Raw genomic sequence first — 20,018 nt, forward strand, 5'->3', positions numbered from 1 at the left:
CATGTTATTGATATGGCTAGTCTAGTTCAGTTTCTGGTCAGTGGGAACAACCGCGCCAGCAGCACCGCCCCCCCCCCCCCCCCACCCCCCCACACACACACACAAATGTTGATAGCAGGGGATTCAGCGACATTACTGGCAATGAATGTCAAGGGGGGATGCTCTCTTGATGTCGATGATCAAAGCTTGGCACTTTTGTGGCACGAATGTTACTTGCCATTTGTCAGCACAAGCCTGGATATTGTCCAGGTCTTGCTGCATTTGGACATGGACTGCTTCAGATCTGAGGAGTCACAAATGGTGCTGAACATTATGTAGTCATCTGCAAACATCCCCACTTCTGACCTTATGAAGATCATTGATGAAGCAGCTGAAGATATTTGGGATTAGGACACTACCCTGAGGAACTCCTGGCGTGATGCCCTGGGGCTGAGATGGTTGACCTCCAACAACCACAACCATCTCCCTTTGTCCCCTGATTCTTATGGACTCCAGTTTTGCTGGGGTTCTTTGATGCCAAATGTAGTCAAATGTGGCCTTGATTCAAGGGCAATAAATCTCACCTCATCTCTGGCGTTCAGCTCTTTTGTCCATGTTTGAACCATGGCTGTAATGAGGTCAGGAGCTGATTGCCCCTGGCGGAATCCAAACTGAGCGTCAGTGAGTATTGCTGAGTAAGTGCTGCTTAATAGCAATGTTAATGATTTCCTCCATCACTGATAATCAAGTGTAGACGGATAGGGTGGTAATTGGTTGGGTTGGGTTTGTCCTGCTTTTGGTGTACAGGACACACCTATGAAATTTTCCACGTTGAAGGGTAGATGCCAGTGTTGTAGCTGTACTGGAACAGCTTGGTTAGGGGCATGGCAATTTCTGGAGTACAAGTCTTCAGTACTATTACCGGAATATTGTCAGGGCCCGAAGCCTGAGCAATATCCAGTGCCTTCAGCTATTTCCTCATATCACTGGAGTGAATCGAATTGGCTGAGCATTGGCATCTGTGATTCTGGGAATCTCTGGAGGAGACCGAGATGGACCATCCACTCGGCGCTTCTAGCTGAAGATTGAAGCAAATGCCTCAGCTTTGCTTTTGCACATATGTGCTGGGTTCCTCCACCACTGAGGATGGGGATATTTGTGGAGCCTCCTCCTCCAGTGAGTTGTTTAACTGTCCGCCACCATGCAAGACCTGATTCGATGGTTGTGGAATCGTTTAGCTCTGCCTATCGCTTGCTGCTTATGTTGTCTGGCACACAAGTAGTCCTGTGATGCAGCTTCACCAGGAGGGCATTTGTTTTTAGGTATGCCAGCTGCTTCTCCTGAAATGCTCTCCTGAACTCCTCATAGAACTACGGTTGTTCCCCTGGTTTGGTGGTAATGGTGCAGCGGGGGATAGGCCGGGCCATGAGGTTACAGATTTTGGTTCAGTACAATTCTGCTGCAGCTGATGGCCCACAGTCCTCATGAGTGCCCAGTCTTGAGTTGCTAGATCAGTTCAGAGTCTATCCCATTTAGCATGGTTGCAATGCCACAATGGAGGGTTTCCTCAATGTGAAGATGGGACTTTTTCCCACAACGACTGTATGGTGGTCACTCCTGGCAATACTGTCATGGATAGATGCATCTGCAGCAGGTGTGTTGGTGAGGTTGAGGTCCAGTCTGTTTTCCCAACTTGTTGGTTCCCTCACCTGGCCCACCAGAGAGCCAGTCCAGCAGATACGTCCTTATGAACTCAACCAAATCGGTCAGCAGTGATGCTACCAGGCCAGTCTTGGCGATGGACATTGAAGTCCCCCACCCACAATACATTCTGCATCCTTGTCACCCTCAGTGCTTCCTTCAAGTGGTGTTCAACAATCAGCCCTCCAACCTTTTACAGTGAAACCCCATCTCACACTCCTGTGCAGACAGGTCTGAGGCCTGAAAAGGTATCTGCCCTGCCGGTGATTACAGGGCATACCCAGGAATGGTGGTGTCTAGGATATTATCTGTAAGGTATGATTCTGTGAGTCTGACTAGTCAGACTGTTGCTTTACTTGCCTGTGAGACAGCTCTCCCAATTTTGGCATAAGCCCCCAGATGTTAGGAAGGAGGACTTTGCAGGGTTGATAGGGCTGGGTCTGTTGTTGCCATTTCCGGCGCTTAGGCCAGGTGGTCCATCAGTTACCATTCCTTTTCTGCTTTTTACTGGTTTGATACAACTGAGTGGCTTGCTTGGCCATTTCAGAGAGCATTTAAGAGTCAGGTCTGGAGTTACATACAGGCTAGACCAGTAAGAGTGGAATGGGACTAAAAGACCTTAGCAAACCAGATGGGTGTTTACAACAACAGACAATCATTCCACGCTCAGTATTAGACTTTTAATTCCAGATTTATATTGAATTCAAGTTTCACCATCTGCCATGGTGGGATTTGAGCCCAGGTCCCTGGTGTTTGCTTGGGCCATGAGGGAAAAGCACTACATGGACCATCTTTCTCCCATTTGGAAATGGAAAGCCTCTGGCACAGCCTCCAGAACTGTCACCCTGCCCTTTCCTGGCAACTGATAGCGGCAATAGTGTCAATGGCACACGGCCGGAAAATGTGACAAGTTGGCCCTGCATCGATGCAGCCTCCTCCAAGCCGTTCCTGCCTTCCTGCCTCATTTACTCTGACAGAGAGGAAAATGCTGACTGACAGCCATTCCAACTGGAGTGGGGACAGACCACAAAAAGGAAGTCACGGGGGTCACAGCATTCAACCTTGCTGCCCAATTCTCCCGCCTTCCTGGTGTTATCTTTGCCAAAATCTGGGATGGCAAGGCAGCAGATGTTCCTTATGTTTGTTTTCCAGTCATTGCGTGGTCCTTACACTCTGCTGTTTTCTCTTTGATTTGTCCCAGGGCTTGCAACCCGACATAAAAAAACATGGAGCCATCTCACAGTGCTCATCCCTGCCAATATCCGCTCCAAGGTTGAATTGTATACATAATGGCTGTGGTTCCATAACATGGTCTTCCGAGTTTGTTTAGCAGGTCAAGCCAGTTTGCTCCTGGCAGTCCGGGCTAACTGGTACCTGCCAGCTATCTTAAGGTCCCAAGGCACAAGACAAAAATCTGCCTCCGAGAAGACCAAACAGGTGCGAGGTTCACTTAACTCTCATTTAAATGATACAGGTACATGACCGCTAAATCTACCACACCAGGAGTTATTATCCTCAATATAATATTGACAAGGGTGTGTTATTTCTGAGGGACTTAGAGTAAGATAAAGCCCATCATCAGTGTCATTCACTAACATTCTAATTCAAATTAGATCACTTAACCATAAGTATCCATCTCTGTATCTTTATGACATGTGGATAAAAACTGTCCAAAAATTCAACAAAATAATTCCAAGAATTCCACTTGCATATTAGCCGTCTTAGATATTCCCTCAAGAAAGCCTGGGTATCCTCGGAGCGTGGGTGCCCAATACAGAACACAGTGCTCGAATTTAAGTCTTATTAATGTTTTAAAAAAGCTAGACTTATCATTGCCTCTTGGTTCTATATTCTCTACTGCTTGGGTTAAACCTATAATCCCATTAGCTTTCTCCACAGCCTAGTCAATCTGAGGTCCTTCCTTTAATGTTCCGTGGCTCTCTACTTTAAATCCTTTTGCTCTGCAAGAGTTCCAAGCTTATTACTGTTCAGAGTATAATTATCGCTGTTACGTTTTATTAACCAAAAGGTAGCATATAGAACATAGAACATAGAACAATACAGCGCAGTACAGGCCCTTCGGCCCACGATGTTGCACCGAAACAAAAGCCATCTAACCTACACTATGCCATTATCATCCATATGTTTATCCAATAAACTTTTAAATGCCCTCAATGTTGGCGAGTTCACTACTGTAGCAGGTAGGGCATTCCACGGCCTCACTACTCTTTGCGTAAAGAACCTACCTCTGACCTCTGTCCTATATCTATTACCCCTCAGTTTAAAGTTATGTCCCCTCGTACCAGCCATATCCATCCGCGGGAGAAGGCTCTCACTGTCCACCCTATCCAACCCCCTGATCATTTTGTATGCCTCTATTAAGTCTCCTCTTAACCTTCTTCTCTCCAACGAAAACAACCGCAAGTCCATCAGCCTTTCCTCATAAGATTTTCCCTCCATACCAGGCAACACCCTGGTAAATCTCCTCTGCACCCGCTCCAAAGCCTCCACGTCCTTCCTATAATGCGGTGACCAGAACTGTACGCAATACTCCAAATGCGGCCGTACCAGAGTTCTGTACAGCTGCAACATGACCTCCCAACTCCGGAACTCAATCCCTCTACCAATAAAGGCCAACACTCCATAGGCCTTCTTCACAACCCTATCAACCTGGGTGGCAACTTTCAGGGATCTATGTACATGGACACCTAGATCCCTCTGCTTATCCACACTTTCAAGAACTTTACCATTAGCCAAATATTCCGCATTCCTGTTATTCCTTCCAAAGTGAATCACCTCACACTTCTCTACATTAAACTCCATTTGCCACCTCTCAGCCCAGCTCTGCAGCTTATCTATATCCCTCTGTAACCTGCTACATCCTTCCACACTATCGACAACACCACCGACTTTAGTATCGTCTGCAAATTTACTCACCCACTCTTCTGCGCCTTCCTCTAGGTCATTGATAAAAATGACAAACAGCAACGGCCCCAGAACAGATCCTTGTGGTACTCCACTTGTGACTGTACTCCATTCTGAACATTTCCCATCAACCACCACCCTCTGTCTTCTTTCAGCTAGCCAATTTCTGATCCACATCTCTAAATCACCCTCAATCCCCAGCCTCCGTATTTTTTGCAATAGCCTACCGTGGGGAACCTTATCAAACGCTTTGCTGAAATCCATATACACCACATCAACTGCTCTACCCTCGTCTACCTGTTCAGTCACCTTCTCAAAGAACTCAATAAGGTTTGTGAGGCATGACCTACCCTTCACAAAGCCATGCTGACTATCCCTGATCATATTATTCCTATCTAGATGATTATAACTCTTGTCTCTTATAATCCCCTCCAAGACTTTACCCACTACAGACGTGAGGCTCACCGGTCTATAGTTGCCGGGGATGTCTCTGCTCCCCTTTTTGAACAAAGGGACCACATTTGCTGTCCTCCAGTCCTCTGGCACTATTCCTGTAGCCAATGATGACATAAAAATCAAAGCCAAAGGTCCAGCAATCTCTTCCCTGGCCTCCCAGAGAATCCTAGGATAAATCCCATCAGGTCCCGGGGACTTATCTATTTTCAGCCTGTCCAGAATTGCCAACACCTCTTCCCTACGTACCTCAATGCCATCTATTCTATTAGCCTGGGGCTCAGCATTCTCCTCCACAACATTATCTTTCTCCTGAGTGAATACTGACGAAAAATATTCATTTAGTATCTCACCTATCTCTTCAGACTCCACACACAATTTCCCATCCCTGTCCTTGACTGGTCCTACTCTTTCCCTAGTCATTCGCTTATTCCTGACATACCTATAGAAAGCTTTTGGGTTTTCCTTGATCCTTCCTGCCAAATACTTCTCATGTCCCCTCCTTGCTCGTCTTAGCTCTCTCTTTAGATCCTTCCTCGCTACCTTGTAACTATCCATCGCCCCAACCGAAACTTCACACTTCATCTTCACATAGGCCTCCTTCTTCCTCTTAACAAGAGATTCCACTTCCTTGGTAAACCACGGTTCCCTCGCTCGACGCCTTCCTCCCTGTCTGACCGGTACATACTTATCAAGAACACGCAGTAGCTGATCCTTGAACAAGCCCCACTTATCCAGTGTGCCCAACACTTGCAGCCTACTTCTCCACCTTATCCCCCCCAAGTCACGTCTAATGGCATCATAATTGCCCTTCTCCCAGCTATAACTCTTGCCCTGCGGTGTATACTTATCCCTTTCCATCATTAACGTAAACGTCACCGAATTGTGGTCACTGTCCCCAAAGTGCTCTCCTACCTCCAAATCCAACACCTGGCCTGGTTCATTACCCAAAACCAAATCCAACGTGGCCTCGCCTCTTGTTGGCCTGTCAACATATTGTTTCAGGAAACCCTCCTGCACACACTGTACAAAAAACGACCCATCTATTGTACTCGAACTATATCTTTTCCAGTCAATATTTGGAAAGTTAAAGTCTCCCATAATAACTACCCTGTTACTTTCGCTCATATCCAGAATCATCTTCGCCATCCTTTCCTCTACATCCCTAGAACTATTAGGAGGCCTATAAAAAACTCCCAACAGGGTGACCTCTCCTTTCCTGTTTCTAACTTCAGCCAATACTACCTCGGAAGAAGAGTCCCCATCTAGCATCCTCTCCGCCACCATAATACTGCTCTTGACTAGCAGCGCCACACCTCCCCCTCTTTTGCCTCCTTCTCTGAGCTTACTAAAACACCTAAACCCCGGAACCTGCAACATCCATTCCTGTCCCTGCTCTATCCATGTCTCCGAAATGGCCACAACATCGAAGTCCCAGGTACCAACCCATGCTGCCAGTTCCCCTACCTTATTTCGTATACTCCTGGCATTGAAGTAGACACACTTCAAACCACCTACCTGAACACTGGCCCCCTCCTGCGACAAATCTGTGCTCCTGACCTCTATACTCTCATTCTCCCTTACCCTAAAACTACAATCCAGGTTCCCATGCCCCTACTGCATTAGTTTAAACCCCCCCAAAGAGCACTAACAAATCTTCCCCCCAGGATATTTGTGCCCCTCAGTTTCAGATGTAGACCATCCTGTCTGTAGAGGTCCCACCTTCCCCAGAAAGAGCCCCAGTTATCCAAAAATCTGAATCCCTCCCGCCTGCACCATCCCTGTAGCCACGTGTTTAAATGCTCTCTCTCCCTATTCCTCATCTCACTATCACGTGGCACGGGCACGTAGCATGTCACCCTTACTGACAGTAGATTCCATCTGCCATCTGCCACTCTTTAGCCAACTCCCCCATATTATGAATATCCTCTTTGTGTTTCCTTTGCTTATTTTAGATGGCCCAAGGGACAGACATTGCCCCAGTGCCACTAACAGAAGGGCAGCTGCCCAAGAGCCCCTCAAACTAAAAATCGAATTAAACCAAAGTAAACTTGCAATTGGCCTCAAATACCAATTGGCACAGTGGTGCCAATATCAATAGGCCTCACAGTGCCAGGGTTTCATTACGACCTTGGGTGACTGTGTAGAGTACATGTTCTTCCCGTGTCTCCGTGGGCTTCCTCCGGGTGCTCCGGTTTCCTCCCACAGCCCCAAAATGTGCGGGTTAGGTGGATTGGCCAAAACCAATTGCCCCCTGGTGTCCAACGATGTATAGGTTAGGTTATGGGATTGGGGTGGGGGGTGTGGGCCGAGGTGGAGCGCTTTTCAGAGGGTTGGTGAAGAATCGATGGGACGCTGTAGGGATTCTATGAGTTGCTGTTTGGAGTAAGATTTAAGTTCATAGCAGATCGGTCAAAAAACCATCGGAGCACATTATTAATCACAACACTCTGCCCAGTAAAAGCTGTTCGCTCGGCCCTCCACCAGACATCAATAACTTCATAAGGATCCTCCATGCCCCTCAGGTACCATGCCCTGTGTCATGGCCATGAAGTATAATATTCCTCTTTACAATACAGGTCCCTTGAAGCTAAAGGTAGTGCTCCATGGAATCCTAGTCAAGCAAATTCTGCCAGAAATGCGTGCCAACCTGCACTCTACCACGGTAACCATGCGGGAGCTTCTGAAAATGGCACAGGAGAGGGGTATGGGGTACCTCAACCTCTCTCCAGGTGCCCCTACCCCTCAAGGAGTCAGATCGGAGCCATCAGGCACGCAAATGAAGGGGGAGCAGCAGCTGGACACCTTTGGGATATCCACTCTGGAATCTCAGAAGGATGCTTGGCACTTCTGTATCCACTCTACTTTTGACATCTTCAACCTCATCCTCTGTCAGGGGAGCAGCTGGTCCACAGGAGGAGAGCTCAAAGAAGCTGGGGCCCCCCAGGCCTCGGCTCTCCAGCGGACAGCCATCAAAGTCATCCAAGGCAACAGGGCCAACTCGTCAGCAAGCTGTCCCCACCCCTGCTGCAGATTTTGCTGGAATACCAGAAGAAGTAGCAGGCCAAGGAATATCCAAAAATATTAAATCCCAACTAGTTGCAAAGGTGAACAAATCGGCACTTTACTTTATAATATCTACTGTCTTGTTTCAACGTGATCCTTAAGACCTACAGAATGATCCCACCAGTCCCCTCCCCACCCACACACACACACTGACCCTGCTCCCATGCAGCATCTCATGATCTCCACCATGAGACTCTAATTAGTTTCTCGCAGACCAACAATGGTGGCAGTCATATTCATCATGAGCTCTGGCACCCTGTCCTTTTCCCCAGTCACCCACGTCATTTCCCTGTCACCATTGACCTCCCCGATTTTGCTTCGGCCAGTTGCATCTTTAGACTAACAGTACAAAAGAAATAGGATTGCAGAAGCAGGTGGGTTTGATGCAAGATTAACAGAAGATTATTGAATAATGTGCCGGTTATCGATGTATTATCTAAGTAACACTGTACCCATGTAAGCACTGAGGATCTGGTCCATTGAGCATTGAAATAAAGATTATGTTGACATTATTCCAAAAGGCAATCTCTTGTAGCAGAATAGGCCTTTGTGAGTGATGCCGGTGAGCAGCTTTGAGATTCAGCTGCTGCATTCATTCGCAAGTAGTTCGCCAATAGGTAAATCTTGCTGAACCTCTGTGCTCCAGCTGGGCCTGCAAACAAATCTTCAATCAATGGTAGCAGGTATTGATCTGCACACAGAACCAGATTAATTGGTGTCTTAAAATCTCCACAGATGCGAATTGTACTATTCTATTTCATGACAGGTACAATAGGGGTTGCCCAATCATTCGTAGTGACGGGTTCTAAGACTCCCGTTTCCACAAATCTCAGTAGTTCCGCTTCAACCTTTAATTGTATTGCATAATTTGCTGCCCTAGCCTTGAGACATTTTGGCTGGCTATTATTTTCCTTAATTCTCATCAGAATGAATTGCTTTAGTTTCATTGTGGTTCTTATTCTTTATGAATTTTCTTAGTTGAACTTGTTTTGTTTCTTCCTTTTGAATGGATTTTGTGTCTTCCTAGAGAATTTATTTTACTCCAGCAAGTGCTTGCTTTGTGGCCAGTACTGCCATAATTTTTACATTGGCTGTCCTTGCTTCTGCAATCAGTCTGTGAATGGCTCGTTTTTGCATGTGATGACACACCTATTGCTGGGTAGACTTCTTCTGGGCGGCAGCCAGTTGATGGACTCTCGTGTTTGCTCTGAGCTGAGAAGCCTCCTCAGCCACGAGTTCCATTGAAACAGAAATATTTAATGCAGGCTTCACACTTAGGTCTTGTTCTGTTAATAATAGAACATAGAACACACAGTGCAGAAGGAGGCCATTTGGCCCATCGAGTCTGCACCGACCCACTTAAACCCTCAATTCCACCCTATCCCCATAACCCAATAACCCCTCTAACCTTTTTGGTCACTAAGGGCAATTTAACATGGCCAATCCACCTAACCTGCACGTCTTTGGACTGTGGGAGGAAACCAGAGCACCCGGAGGAAACCCATGCAGACATGGGGTGAATGTGCAGACTCCGCACAGGCAGTGACCCAGCGGGGAATCAAACCTGGGACTTTGGCGCTGTGAAGCCGCAGTTCTATCCACTTGTGCTACCATGCTGCCAATCTTTGAATGGCCTCATTTTTCAAACCACACACTAAACGATCTCTAATTGTGCCATTTAACAAAACGCCAAATTCACCAAACTGCAAGTTGCTTGATGGTTGCAATGAACTGCGCAATAATTTACCTTCTAACTGATTTTTTCAATGAAAACAAAATCTCTCCACGATAATCAAGAGCTTTGATGAACAATGATCTTCTAATATTTTCAGTATTTCTTGATATGTCTTATCGCCAGGTTTCCCAGGCTGAACTCAACTCCTTAACAAATTAAAAGTTTTGCTTCCATTTGTACTTCGAAATACAGCAACATTAATCTCTTCTGAAATTTTGAGGGCTTTATTATATCAATGGAATCCCTCTGAATATGACTTCCAGTTCACTGCGTCCTCATCAAAAGAGTCTTTCACACCAGGCTTTTCTGCTTTTTTCACAGTATCGGATTGCTCTCCCACTTCACCAAATTCAGTGGTCCAGTTCATTCAAGGTGGATTACCAATTTGTAACAGCTTTAACTTTCATCTGCTTTCACTTCAAATAATTTTAATCTTGGATACGTTATTATATCCTTTTGTTCTCTGCCCCACTCTACCTCCTCGGATTGCTAGTTTAAAATTGGTAAGGGCCCTTCCTTTGACTTTTTGCCCCAAAATCCTTACCAATGCCAATGCCAACGATTTCTGACATTCTGTTAATCGGTTGATCGATTGATTTGTTGAAACTGCTGCACATTTGGAATATTGCTCATAATTCTCGTCGCCACACTACCAGAAGGATGTGGATGCTTTGCCGAGGGCACAGAAGAGGTTTACCAGGCTGTTGCCTGGTCTGGAGCGTTGAAGCTATGAGGAGAGGTTGGATAAACTCGGATTGTTTTCACCGGAAAGACAGAGGTTGAGGGGCAGCCTGATAGAGGTTTACAAAGGTATGAGTGGTCTGGACAGAGTGGATAGTCAGATGCTTTTCCCAGGGTGTTTTTCGTTTTGTGCAAAACAAAGAAGAAAGTTAACATACACAGAAACTCTGTACATTAGTTACAATTAACATTTTTTACAAGTGCCCAGCTTTGACTTGTCCTAGTAACCCAACTCCTATTTCTCAAGTCCCCCTACCCTTCTTGCTCCCTGGTGTGGCTTCTTTGTTTGTTGGTTCATCAAACCTGAAGCTATTGGGGTAGCGTAGTGCTATGTATGCCGCCTCGTGTTAAGTTGCTCTTATTCGGTCGTTCCTGTTCATAAGCGTTTTTCGTCCGGAGGGGGTGGCCCTACAAATGGAAGCAAAACATTTAATCTGTTAACCCACCCAGACACGGGGAGAACATGCAGACTCCGTACAGACAGTGATCCAAGCCGGGAATCGAACCTGTGACCCTGGTGCTGTGAAGTGTTAGCAACAGTGCTAACCACTGTGTTACCGTGCCGCCCTTGTTTCCCTACATAGGAAGTTTTTAATTTGCATATATCTTAGCTCGTTTCCCCATGTCAGTTGAAGTTTCTCTGTCAGATCCTCTAGTATTGTCAGTCTGTTGTTTGTGTAGAAGTCCATAACTGTCAGTGTCTCCCCACCATGCCTCCATCTTTTGAAGGTGGCGTCTATTTTGGCTGGTGCGAACCTGTGCTTATTGCCGATGGGGGTCTTGATGGACATTTTGGTTAGACTGAAGTGCTTTCTTAGCTGGTTCCACAACCGGAGTGTGGCTATCACCACTGGGCTCATTGAGTGCTTAGTAGGTGAGGATGGGTCCTGGCCAGGGCCAGGGCCCATGCAGAAACCCATGCACATTCTTATCCATTCGGCTTATGGTTCCTTTATCCAGCCCTTTACTCTTTCTGCTGTTGCTGCCCAGTGATAATATTGCAGGTTTCGAAGGACCAGGCCCCCCATGCTTCTCGTTCTTTGCAGGACAATTTTAGGGATCCTTGGGTTATTCCCACCTCACACAATGCCACGATAATTTTTTCTACTGAGTTGAAAAAGGCCTTGGGGATATAGATTGGAATGGACCTGAACAGGAAGAGGAACCTGGGCATTCATCTTGATCGTCTGCACCCTCCCCACCAGGGAGAGTGGGAGAGTGTCACCTCTGCAGGTCCTTTTAAACCTCCTCCACCAGGCTGGCCAGATCCACTTGTGGATCCGTGTCCAGTCGAGGGCGATTTGGATCCCCAGATAGTAGAATTTTTTTTTGAGCCTGTCTAAACGCAGACCTCCTAGCTCTGCCCCTCACTCTTGTGGGTTCACTGGGAAGATTTCACTTCTGCTCGGGTTAAGTTTGTAGCCTGAGAAGGCTCCAAACTCTTTTAAGAGCGCCATGATTCCCTCCATGATGCTTTGTGGGTCCATGATGTAGAGGAACAGGTTATCTGCATAGAGCAAGACTCTGTGCTCTCTATCTTCTCTCCAGAACCCCTTCCAATTCTTTGCCGCTCTGAGCGGCAGGTTCGCGCCAGCCAAAATCGCTAGTAGCTTGATCGCTAGGGCAAAGAGCAGCGGGGACAATGGGCATGCCTGCCTTGTGTCGCTGTGCAGCTGGGAGTACTTAGAGCTGGTGGTGTTAGTCCGCATGCTCGACATAGGAGCGCTGTACAGGAGTTTCACTCAGGTGGTGAACGCTGTTCCAAGCCTGAACCGCTCCAGTACCTTTATGAGATACTTCCATTCCACCCTGTTGAAGGCCTTTTCTGCATCCAGGGAGATAATCACCTCTGGTGTTCTCTCCCCAAATGCATCTTATCGTGTTTAGTAGGTGCCTGATGTTCGACGTTAGCTATCCACCCTTAACAAAGCCTGTCGGGTCTTCTGCCACCACATCTGGTACTCAGTTCTCCAGTCGTCTGGCTAGGATTTTGGCCCGTATTTTTGCATCAACATTGAGCAGTGAAAAGTGTCTGTCGGACCCGCATTCTGATGGGTCTTTTCCCTTTTGGGTATCAGCGAGATGGAGGCTTGTGCTATCGTGGGCAGCAGGATGCCCCTTAACAGTGAATCCGTGAACATCTCCTGCAGGTGCGGGGCCAGTGCTGTCGCAAATATTTTGCAGAAGTCTGCCAGGAGTCCATAAGGTCCCAGCATTTTCCTTGTCTGCAGGAAATTGGTGCTCTCCATGACTTATTTCAATTCTAATGGTGCTTCTAGCCATCCTAACCTATCCTCTCCCACAACTGGCATGTCCAGTCCACCGAGGAACTGCTTCATCCTCAGGTCTTCTTTGGGGGTCTCGGAGGTATACAGCCGCCGGTAGAAGGCCTCAAATGCCTCATTGACCTTTTCTGGCTACGCTACTAGTTTGTCCCTACTGTCTCTGTCTCTAATCTATTCTAATTAATTTGTGGCTGCCTGCTTTCTCAGCTGGTTAATAATAATAATCGCTTATTGTCACAAGTAGGCTTCAATGAGTTACTGTGAAAAGCCCCTAGTCACCACATTCTGGCGCCTTTTCGGGGAGGCCGGTACAGGAATTGAACCCGTGCTGTACCTTGTTCTGCATTACAAGCCAGCTGTTTAGCCCACTGTGCTAAACCAGCCCCTGTTAGCCAGCAGGCAGCTGGCTTTGTCTCCGTGCTCGTACAGGGTCCCCCGTGCCTGGTGGAGTTGGTGCACTGCTTTCCTCGTGGACGAGCAAGTCAAAGTTCATTTGTAACTTTTTCCTTTCCGCCAGGAATTCTACGGTTGGGACCTCAGAGTATTGACAGTCTACCTCCAGTATGGAGTTGACCAGCTGTTGCCGAGCCACCCCCTCTTCCCTGCTTTTGCCTTGTAGGCAATAATTTCACCCCGTAGCCTTCAGCGCCTACCAGAATGTGGAGGGTGAGCCCTCCCCATTCCGATTGTTAGCAATATACTCATCTATGGCCTGTGATATTTTCTCACAGAAAGCCTTGTCAGCCACGAGGGCCCTATCCAACCTCCATGGGGCCATTGGGCATGGCCCATCTCCAACCTCACATCCAAATAGTGTGGAGCACGGGTGGAGATCATGATCACGGAGTATTCTGCTCTTACTATCCCTGGAAGCTGCGATTTCCCCACTACAAAGAAGGCAATCCGGGTGTATACATTATGTGCCGGGGAGAGGAAGGAGAACTCCTTCTCCCCTGGGTGAGTGATCCTCCATGGGCCCACTGCCATCATCTGCTCTATGGATGTGCCACGTTTGAGGTCTTCCCTGTTTTGAGGTTCGACCAGTCTGTGGGTCCTGTACACCCCCACAACCCTCCCCCCTCCCCCCACCATGATAAGTCAGTGTGTGTCAATGTCGGGGAGTTCTGCCATGGTCTTCTTTATAAATTCTGTGTAATCCCCATTGGGTACGTACACATTGACCATGACCAGTGGTGCCCCTTCCAGAACGCCGCTGCTCATGATGTACCGCCCCCTTGGGTCCATAACATCCGTGTCGCAGTAAATATTGTCCTCTTATTTAACTGTATGGGGAGGCCGGTACGGGAATTGAACCCGCGCTGCTGGCATTGTTTCTGCATTACAAGCGAGCTGTTTGGCCCGCTGTGCTAAACCAGGCCCTGCAACCAGGATTGCAGAAGCACATCGGTTTCATGCAAGATCATCAGAGGTTTACTAAATAGGTCTTCACTGTACAATGTTTGGCACTAACAACCCAAAAGAGTACATCTGATTTTTGGACTGATGCACGATCAATGACCACTAAAGCGAGGTTGTAGTCTAACTGAAGACTTTAATAAGCTAGATGTTTCCCCCAGCAGCTCAGGTACAGAATGAGGGCTGCTGGGGCGGCATGGGTTCTTATACCCTGCCTATCAGGGCGGAGCTATTATACACTCTAGCCAATAGCAAGCATACAGGTTCTACCAATAGTGCTTTAGCCTCTCAGGTACCATAATACCTATAATACCACATGGACCATCTGCCAAATTTTCCCCACACCGCACCCTCCCCGCCCCCCCCCCGCACCCTCCCCGCCCCCCCCCCCCCCCCCCAACCCCCGCCCCCCCCCCCCCCCCCCAACCCCCGCCCCACTCACCACCACCGAACCCGCCAACCGGGGCAAGGAAACAGTCCGCCCTGAGAAGCGAAGAATGTATTCACATTCTGTAGGAAGTGAAGGGCTTTCTGTTTGATCCCCCAATGTCGGAGGGCTGAGTTATTTGGTAAACTGGAAGTATCCAGCTAACCAAATGGAGATTTCACAGAGGAATTTATACTCGGAATTGGCTCAGTGGGGAAAATCTGAAATGATACTTTGAGTTAAATCATGACACGAGGAATGGTGGTGGTGGTGGTGGTGGTGCAGGGGTAAAGGGGGGGGGGGGGCATAGGTTGAAATGAGCATAAAGAAAACTAGTCAATGGGAAACTTTAGATTGATGTCAGAATGAAATTTTGCACATCAAGAGAACAATGCATGGAATGTATATCTGGGTAGAGTAACAGGAAAACCCTTCGACTCATCCGAAAATAGCTGGAGGCTGGTAATGGGGGTGGGGAAGGTGGCAGAGCTGGATCTTTATCCATGGAGGAACAAGGGGAAGCAGAATGATTCATTTGTCTACAACTGTGCTGTTTATTCTGCTGCTTAGGGACGCATTTTCCACCCCCACCTGCCGTTTGTTTCGCAGCGGAGGGAGGTGGCCCGCCATTGGCTGGTGGCTGGATCTTCTGATCCCGCCGCTTCCCATGAGGTTTCCCGTTTTAAGCGCCCCCTCGCCGCTGGGAAACCCGCAGCGGGGATTCGCCATCAGCAGGGCCAGAAGACCCCACCGGCGAGAACTGCCAGAAAATCTCTTGCCAGTTTCTCTAAGCTCTGAATCTGCTCGCCTGCTGCTTTATTTGTTTGCTTTTTAATTCACTTTGTTTATCTCAGAGTCTTCGAAACCGGGACTCTGATTGAGCTCTCAACTGCAGTGACTATTCGGTTTCAATATTTCACAGCAAAACCAGTTGAATCTTATAAAAATTCATGTTATGGGATGTGGCCGTCACTGGCTAGATCAGCATTTTTACTTCCCATCCCTAATTGCCCTCGAGAAGGTGGTGGGGAACTGTCTTCTTGAACCGCTGCAGTTCAATGTGGTGCAGATTCACCCAGAGTGCTGTTAGCGAAGGCGTTCCAGGATTTTGACCCAGTGACATTGAAGGAACAGCGATATATTTCTGAGTCGGGGTAGTGAGTGACTTGGAGGGCAACTTACAGGTGGTGGTCTTCCCTTATGTCTGCTCCTTCTAGATGGTAGATTAAGCGGGGTAGAAACACCTAGGATTATCTTTTTTCTAAATTATTGTTTTGTTCCATAATGCACTGACTGAAAGGCTAAGCACAGTTAGAAGTCTAGCAGCATCAGGTTAAAGTCCAACAGGTTTGTTTTGAATCACTAGCTTTCGGAGCACTGCTTCTTCCTCAGGTGAGTGCTCCGAAAGCTAGTGATTTGAAACAAACCTGTTGGACTTTAACCCTGTGTTGTAAGACTTCTTACTGTGCTCACCCCAGTCCAACACCGGCATCGCCACGTCATGAAAGGGTAATGGAAGCAGATTCTAATGTAATTTTAGTTCTTTCAAATGCTAGCACAGGCTGAATGGGCTGAATGGCCTCTTTCTGTACTGTATAGACAGACATTTATGTGCGATGTGTGCACACGGCAGGCAGGACTGGAAGCAGCCACGTTTCCCAATTCCGCCAAAATTCATGAAAGAATACGACATCACACTCGCTGGGCAATTAAGTGCCGGCCAACGTGAAACACATTCGGGTCATGGGTGTGTCGGCCACTGGATCCAATGGCAGGTCATTTAAAGATGGCTGCCCAAGATCACTGAAGACATCCAAAGAGGCAGGGGGAGGTCTGCATCATGGCAGCAGCACCCAGCAGACACTCCAGGCAGGAAGGCACATCTCAGATGACTGCCGCCAACATTTTGTCCTCTAGGAGAGACATCCTGATGGCAAGAACAGGCCACCCCACCTCACCAAGAAGGCCTCGGCAGAGGTGGAAGCTGGGGTCATCAGGCAAAGGAGCTGGGAATGTCCACCCGTTCCGAGAGTGCAGTGGAGTGGGGGACAGCACAGTATGCTGCTGGAGGTGGGTTGATCACTGAAAGGAACTTTGTTCGTACAAGAAAAACATACCCACAACAATGCAGAGCATACTGCCACTGGTGTATGAAACTTGGCTATTCTTTCCAACCATGAGCTAAGACCCCTGGAGCTGGAATATGAAGGAAGGTCCCCAGTTAATGGAGAGGCTGGGATCTCTGTCAAAGGTAGGAGTTCAATGGGCACAAGCAGTACAGGTGGAAAGTGAAAAGAATGTTGGGTCGTCTCATCCCTCAGAACGGCTTCTGAGAAACAGTGCTCAGTGCTCAGCAACCACAACGTCACAGTGATGCCATTGATTTCAGACATATCATGGACATTGATTATGATAAGTAGTAGTATTGATAGATGGTTTTCCTTTCTCTGCTGAGCAGTATCCAGAGCCAGCAGTGAACCCAATGACTATCCGTTAACACTGGAGGAGATGACAGATGCACCCTGGTCATGCCCTCTCTCTGCACCAAGCACCAGCACGGATTCTGGCACATTGGTGGGCATTAGCGCGTCGCCTCAATTGGTAGTGCACAGCGGTGAGGGCACGTCATGCTTGCATGAGCAGATGGTGGAGGCAAAGAGCGCCCAAGGTGTCAGCAGTCGGAGGACTGCTGGATTGCAGGAACCATGCTCAGTCTGAGGCAGATGATGAGTCCCTGGACTCGCCCATCAGGCGGAAGGTGCTGGATGTCCAGCGGTGCCCTGTGCGGTAAGTTCTGGTGGAGCTCCCCGAGCGTCATGGTTTCTGTCATGGAGGAGTCCATGCATGCGGAGAATGAGTGCTGCATTGACTCTGAGTTTTCCTCCATTGAGGGAGCAGTGACTCTCATGGAAAAGCATCGAAAGGAACAGAGTCACAGATTCCTGAGGTTATGGTCAGACCTGAAATACCTCAGCAGGTCACTGCTAGCGTGAGAGATAGATGCGGCATCTGATGAGGGCAGTAGCTCCTCCACCTCGCTGCCAGTCACTCTGCCAGCCTCAGAATCTGCAGCGACCGAGGACTACCCAACCATGTTGCTGAGCGCACCCTCTCCACCAGAGCTTGCTCAGGCCTCATTGGCCAGCGAATGATCAGTAACACAACATCACAGTCGGTAATCTGCCTCCAATGCCGCTGTCGGCGAGATAGGGGGGGAGCGGGGGCACCAAGATGTAGCACTCGGAAACGTAAGATTTAAACACAGTAAGCACAGAAATGGTCTGTAGAGGGGTCTTTTGGGGGTTTTCAATATCACGTGCAGTTTTCAGTTAAGTTGTTTTTATTTTGCTTCTTGAATGGCATGGAGATTAATGATTACTTTGCTCACAAAACCTGTGTGCCCTGTGTATTCGCTGGGTTTTGACCTCTCAGTGCCTGGTGAAAGGCAGTTGGGGCAGCAAACGTTAACACTGAGGCAGTGATACATCATTGGCTTCATGCATGGTTATGTGTGAAACATTTGAGAAGGAGGCGGTGCCCTTCATCTCAAGTGGAAGGCAAGCCTTGTCATCTGTGGTGGCCTACCCCTTTAAGGGGCAAGTTCTCAGAGGATAATGTGACCCACGCAGCCAATCGGGCTGGAGCATGCGAATCCTGGGACTGAGTGCAGAGAAGCAGAGGGTAATCCTATCAACAGCCTGTGGGGCTCCAACCTCTAACCTGATAAGGATTCTGACCTCTCCAGAAGCCCCCAACTCCAAAGTTTTGAAGAGATTGTGGAATTAGTCAAGCCTACCAGTCTAAGACAATGGACTCTGAAACCTCTTGGGAAATCCTTAATGGTTGAAACATAAGCAAATCCCAGAATCCAGACGAAAGACCCTTTTGTCAAAGTCAAGAGGTGGGAATCTCATGACTTCTTCCTTCCCCAAATTTGTGAAACCTGTAATATTGCTTTATGGAGCTGCAAAACTCAGTCGACCATCTTCCATCAACTAAGCGGCAGGTCAGAAAAAGGGGTCTGTCCAAGTTTCAATGTCTGGCCTCATCTACACTGTTTCTACCAGAACTTCTGTACCATCGCCTGCACACCAATTTGCCGCTACATGCGCATCTTATCATGGAAGTTAGCTTTATTAGAACAGTGAATTATCCAGCATCGGTTTTCAACCTGCTGACCTAAGTGAAGGAATACACCATTGGAATTTTGATCCTGGATTCTTGGGGACTCACAAGAAACAATAATTCTTATTTTCTCTGTGTTTTTTGCCCTGTGTCTCTTTCCTTTCTTGAGCCCTCATTTACGATGTGAGTGTAGAAAAAACATTGGGAGATGCGGGGGGCGGGGGGGGGGGGGGGGGGGGGGGGCGGGGGCGGGGGGGGGGGGGGGGCACAGGTGGCCATTGCAAAACTTCTTCTCACGTTTTGTGTGTGTATAAAATAATCTAATCGTCTGAATTCATTCTATCTCGAGTTTGCTGTGGGGTTAGTCATCAAAATTCAATTAGATCTAATCCAAGGGGTTGGGAAATACACCATCGTTTCTAAAAGGATATGTAGGGTGGGGAGTCAAAAACCAAAACACCTTCCTGTTTACGGATGGGGGTGAGAGGAGAAATTTTAAATTAAGGCCCTCTCCAGTCTGCTACAGTACTGAAAAATAAAAAGCAGAGAAAGAAGTTGCCATGATTGTCGCAGCATTCATTGGATTCATTTCAAAACCAGAAAGGTTGTTTTTGCTTTTCAGATTCTCCGTTTGAAATGGGAACTGAACCCAATGAGCTGGCAAGTGACACTGTCCTAATTTCAACATCTCGTAACACTACTCGGAAACACTTTCCTCCTTTCACAGACTGTGCTGTTTTAAAGTTTCCGCCCAGGCCTTAGGGCTATCTCTACCTAGGTGGAACCAATTGTCTGTCTGGGCTATGGCTGCTTATGGAAAAAAAAACTACGTCGGTGAGCCAAGAACAAATCACAGCTGCCCAGCTGTTTCAAACTCGATAGCTAATAGAATCATGTGGAAACATCCCTGGGAATACAACAATAGCATATTTGTTACCGCAACAACGTTGACATTTTTCAGTCGAGCCAAGTTTTTTCAACCTGGCACTGTTGAATTTGCCAGTTAGTTATTGGATTGCATGGCTAGTTGCCATAGAAACCAGTAAAAGTAAACATTTATCTATCTGACAATGAAACAGAGAAAGACGTTCATCAATTGACTTTTATGTTTGCAACAAAAATTGGAATCACCGAATCACAGGCCATAACTTTAAGCTGCTTGGGC

At 47.7% G+C, this 20,018-nt stretch overlaps 1 long non-coding RNA gene across 1 annotated transcript in view; it reads right to left on the minus strand.

Annotated features, from left to right (window-relative positions):
* The window catches only part of LOC140429540 (uncharacterized), a 195,045-nt gene that overhangs the window by 114,651 nt on the left and 60,376 nt on the right, over window positions 1-20,018 (minus strand). The gene's annotated exons all lie outside the window — the stretch shown is intronic.

Source organism: Scyliorhinus torazame, chromosome 1 (genome assembly GCF_047496885.1).
Source record: "Scyliorhinus torazame isolate Kashiwa2021f chromosome 1, sScyTor2.1, whole genome shotgun sequence".
In the NCBI taxonomy this organism is placed as follows: Eukaryota; Metazoa; Chordata; class Chondrichthyes; order Carcharhiniformes; family Scyliorhinidae; genus Scyliorhinus; species Scyliorhinus torazame.